Source organism: Glandiceps talaboti, chromosome 3 (assembly GCF_964340395.1).
Source record: "Glandiceps talaboti chromosome 3, keGlaTala1.1, whole genome shotgun sequence".
In the NCBI taxonomy this organism is placed as follows: Eukaryota; Metazoa; Hemichordata; class Enteropneusta; family Spengelidae; genus Glandiceps; species Glandiceps talaboti.
In genome coordinates this window covers 31,361,915-31,367,404 of record NC_135551.1, presented here as the reverse complement: position 1 = coordinate 31,367,404, position 5,490 = coordinate 31,361,915, and the positions used below count along the sequence as shown (strand labels likewise).

General features: G+C 36.3%; 1 long non-coding RNA gene across 1 annotated transcript; it reads left to right on the top strand.

Moving 5' to 3' along the window:
- Positions 1-1,269: 1,269 nt before the first annotated feature.
- LOC144432509 (uncharacterized) lies at positions 1,270-3,388 on the top strand. The gene is made up of 3 exons (XR_013480724.1): positions 1,270-1,497; positions 2,215-2,299; positions 2,703-3,388. It is a non-coding gene; the product is annotated as an uncharacterized LOC144432509 (long non-coding RNA).
- Positions 3,389-5,490: the final 2,102 nt, after the last annotated feature.

The window sequence follows — 5,490 nt, the reverse complement described above, 5'->3', positions numbered from 1 at the left end:
TAATATCAATATTAATAATAAATAATCTGTTCTCCAGTACATTGTTACTTTGAAATCATACATATTTATTACAACTCAGTGATATTCAAATTGGTAGTAGTTTGTTTTGTACAAGGTGAATCAAATTAAGACGTTACTGTCCCGTACTATTGGTGGGACGATATTTATCTAAGCTAGCTATTTTCACACGTATTCTATTTCTGGGCAGAAAATGACAGACCCGCGTAATATATCCATCATACAAATCATGGTGTACTGCCTTGACACGTGATCTGCACGAAGTGGGTTGAACTGCACTGCCCTGGTACGTGTCTAATATGGTTTACATGTTATACCGTGACTGGGATACAGTTTTATGTGTAGCTAGTTTATGGTATAGAGAAACAAGTGGAAATCATCCCATGGCTTTTGATTGTCCTTAACCAGGGCCACCAACTTGAAGATGATTTGATAAGTCAAAACTCAATCTGAGATTCAAACTGATGCAGTAGATCAACGTGTCACGTGATATGGATGGACTACCATAACACCATACACAGTAGTCCTAAATTGTCTCTTAAAATATTGATGTTATTGAGGCCCATTAAACAATAATGTATTTCCGGTCACCTGACCTCTATTTTGTTTCTGTGCTGTTGACACGAACTGTGTAACTTTTATTCAACTTGGTAATAATTCTTAATAAATGAAAATGTTTGAATTATGTATGGTCACATGTTGATATACTATTTTATTTTAGTTTCAGAAATATGTGATTGTGCAAATGGCGGGAAAAGCAGAACATTTTGAATAACACAAAAATGATATATATATATATATATATATATATATATATATATATATATATATATATATATATATATATATATATATATATATATATATATATCTTACCATATATCTCAGACAGTGGTCATAGATATTATGATCATAAATCATCTCTGATGCTTGACAGTTGTTAGACAGCCTGAGAACGTTGTCGGTTTGGGGGCAAGTCAAGTATTTTACAACCAGATTACATTATGTATCAAGTTATTGGTTATGGATTCGAGCAATTTGGTTAGTCGATCTAGTTGTATGTCATCTCAAAGTCAAAATATTCAAGCAGGTGACAACAATTTGACACTACTGGTCCCCCTCGGGAGGTTTTCATTGCAGGTGTTGGATTTAGGTTGTTCTAACTAAATCAACACCAGATTCCCAATAGCAACATCCTGTAATAAATTATAAGTACCATTTTACCAGTTCCCGTCATGTCATCGGGATGGACAGTTCACTGCCACACGCTCGACCATTCAGTGAACTGGAATCTTTCAGCGTCACGAAATATCATGAATATTCATGAGCACGGCTCACCGCCATTCTTCCCCAAGTCTTCGGAACTTGTCGGCAGAAGTTTCGCCCTTTGTTTAAAAGATTCGGTAGTTTTCGGATGTAAACATGCCACACGTGCCACTATATACGACGTACGAAGAAAGATGGCAACTGCTGAAAGCGGTAAGTACGAGCTCGTACGAGTTATCATCCCTTTTTGACCTATTGATCGGTCTGGCAGCGAGGTCAGATTTTGCTCAAAAGTCCGTGCCAAGTTCATGGGTACATATGTAAGACTAAATGTCTTTTTAGAGGTTTTCCTTTGCATATATCGCTGTAGTCAGTCTGAAAGAGGATTTTCCAAGCTTTACAACGAGGGGTCAGAATTTTTTGTCGGACAATGGGGCGCGATGGGGCGCGTTTTTTCGGGAGCAGTGTAAATTCTCGGTGATCAGAGCGAGAGTGTCCACGTATTCAACACTGTGTACTATGTGTGACACGTTGTTTGTCACTGTCAGCCTAGCGCCTGTTGACTTTCTTGGAGTAGATTTGTTTTGGTGAGGGAATAGCTATCTGAGTTCTAAAACGAATTTCTGGAAAACGTAATCACGGTAACGTAAGCCTTATTTACATGCGTGATAGTGGATGAAAGCTTCGTTGTGTTGTGTGGTCATTGTCGATCGATCGTCGGATATATGCGTGAGTAAATGGATTAGACGCGTAGACGTAGACGTACATCGTATGCAAAGCATGTGTATACAATCGTAAATGTAATCATATGTTGACACTTGGTAGGTAATGACAATGTAACTGTTACAGATAAATTATTTGTGTCAATTTTTGCCAGCTGCTTTCAACATTGGTCGATAGAGTACTAATGAATTTTTTTTCGTCCGACAGCATCATCGTCAGTCTTGCTAGCACCATCCACAGAGCCAAAGCAAATCGAGCCAGGAGATATCAAAATTGAGACTAGTGTAAGAGGGTATGTGAGACATATTCCCGATATCACGTACTGCAATATCTTATTATTACTTTGTGTCACTTGCTATGATCTGACATAGTAAACATGCACTTGAAACCAGGCCATAAAACAAAATGTAATCCAAGATGTGATAATTTTAATAGTAGTAACAACAACAACAACAACAACAACAACAGATATGGTTGATAGTACTCTGATAACCATCATACCCAGCACATTATGTTACCAGATTTGCCCGAGTTCCAAAGTTAACAGAATTTTACTTTGAGTAATGTCATTTTGTACAGTGTATCATCTTAGTTACTTCTATAAATTTATTCTAGTTAATTTTATCTGCTGTGTATGCATGGTTATATTTTATTATGATCCATACAAATGTTTTTCTTTTGTTTTGTTTTTATAGCTATCAGGCTCTCTGTGACTGTCCCACAAGTGTATAGATGGATTTACATCCGGAAGTCGACAACCCTCATGATCTAACTGCTATTGATGAATACAGATTAGAAGTAAACAAGAAACTTGTTGAAACAAAATAGCAGAAAAAAGAAAAACACATTGAATTGTACGAGGAAGTCGATGACCTTCTCACTATTGAGATAGCAGAAATAAACCTTCAATATAAAATTTAAGTTGCTGTGATCACAACAGTCCCATATGGATACATTTACAAAAGGACAGTCTGTTTTTCAACTCACTTCATAAATCTTCTCCAGGAAAGAACATTATCAAGCTCCTGTACATATTTGGTGGTTTGTAACACAAAATTCAATCTCTTCTTTTTGTCTACTTCTAGCTTGGACTATTTACTAGGTTGATCTTGACTATGTCCTTGTAACATATACCAGGATTAGTGCAATCTATTTCATGTAACAATGACAGTTTAGTTGTGATATTACCATACCAAACATGTTCCTCAATGATTGGCTTATCTGTTCTATTGAAGTAGTATCTGGTTGATGATTCATTCAAACTTGACTTGTTTTTGAGAAGACTCTTATGGCTCATTTATAAGTTAAACACTTCATGGGGGCCATGAACTGTCAAGCTTTGGATAAACGTAAAATGATGTAATGTGACAGATAACAACAACTCTCTGCAGTTGTATTTTCAATACTTTATTTAACATGGAGAAAATAAATAAAAATGAATATGTAATATATATATGTGGCTAATAAAATATATAAATACATAAAATATATCATCTGCTTCAGTTTACACTTTGTAACATGTATTTAACTTCACTTGTTTGCAATGGCCCTGAGTCCTGCTATAAATAGTTTTCAGCATGTCAGTCAATATCTTCACATTTGACTTTATGTAGAGGAAGACTTTCATCTTGTACAAACGTGTAATTTTTCATCTGTTGACAAGAGAGAACCAGAAATTTAAATTAGACATTGATTTCAATTCAAATCACTGCTGAGTAATTTCACGGGACAATTGTGGAAACTGTTTCAAAACAAAACAAAAATATAGGTGTGCGTGCAAAGTCTTGCATATGAGATAAAATTAAAGTTTTGATGTGATGGAACAAATCAGGTGATTTGTTACTAATTGTCAGTCACGGCCAACAAACAAGAAACCCCTGAACATCAACCAAATAAGTGTGCTGATTAGTATTTCTTCACACTAATACATGTTAAAGAAATATCGTTTCAATGGGTACAAAATACTTATTTTCACCAAATACCATATCACTCTTTTATCAAATTATCAGCATAAATATTGATTCTTAGTATTTCCAAGTCACAATATTACCCACATTTGAATTTATATTCTCAACAAAAATATTTCGATCAATTTAGAACAAATTACATTAATTACAATCAATTGAAATCTTACCCTTTAACACGTTTTTTGTTTATACAGAATGTTATTCCTTAGTTCACAACCTTACGTGTTTTAGCCAGTTATAAAAGATAATATACACATTTGCCTGTGCTAGTCGTCGCCTCGCTCCGTAGCACTGAATACACCCGTACTGATAGGAAACTGTGAATGCCTATCTGGCACTTGCTGTGATGTTGCGAAATAATCAGTACATCGGTTATAGTATTGCCCCGGTTCGGAGCAATGCGACGACTTTCGTCTTAGATAAAATGTAGCAAAAAAGGCACGAACGAACGACTATCGACAGTGTACTATGTACTAGTGACAGTGTAGTCTCGAGTCCCAATCAAGTAGCATTGTGTTGAGGTGTTCAGTTTGGCAATTTATTCTTTAAAAAGTTATATTGACAGCTCTTTTTTATCCAGCATGTAGTCAAAATTTAAAACGGAGAAAGAAAAGTACCATATTTACCCTGATTTTAAAAGCTCAGCCACGCCGAAAACTCCCGTAAGCCACGAACCATACACGCCGTAGGGTACGATTGACCATTGAAGTGCTCGACCATGTAGACAGGAAGTTAGGCGTGGAGTAATGGATATAAGAACAAACGCGCGTAACCTCTGACCAGTTGACTGAAAAGATGACATCATCGATCCTCTCATTGGCTACTTGTACTGTCCATCCCGATGACATGACGGGAACTGTTTACATCTGCCACGGCCTCACAAACATGACATTTCGTTTTAGGTCGTTGAGTTCAACTGATGCGAAACTATGCTGAGATCAAGACATAGAGACGGTTTTCCGCCTTCATGGTACACCAAAACTACATGATCCCACGGTGATCGTCAACATTTTGTGGTTTTGCGGTCTCATCATTGACGTTCCGATCTCTAAAATCTTACGATAGGAATGTTGGCTTGAAACATCCAACCATTCGCATTTGTAGCCGTATGTCAAACAGTTGACACTCCATTCTTGACACGGTGTGGAAATTTAAAGACTGGGTTCTTCATCTCTGATATAATGCCCAACTCTGTGTAGCACTGGCCATTGACTGTCTATGATTTTGTAAAAATACATAGTTGAATTTAGGTCGAGCGGAAGAATCATTACCGGTGTGTCCCGGAAAAAGGCACACCTGCTACTAATGGAGTTCACAAAATATCATCACAATATTTCACTATTAGCATGGCGATAAAAAATGTATAACTAAAACGATCTGAATTTATTATTCGTATTATCCGATCAAGTTGAAGGTCAAACATTGTCAATGTTTTTGGTTACTACAAATTAACTTATTTTATATACAACAAGTATACGTCTCTACCGTTACCATGGATTCATTAATGGGAATGAAA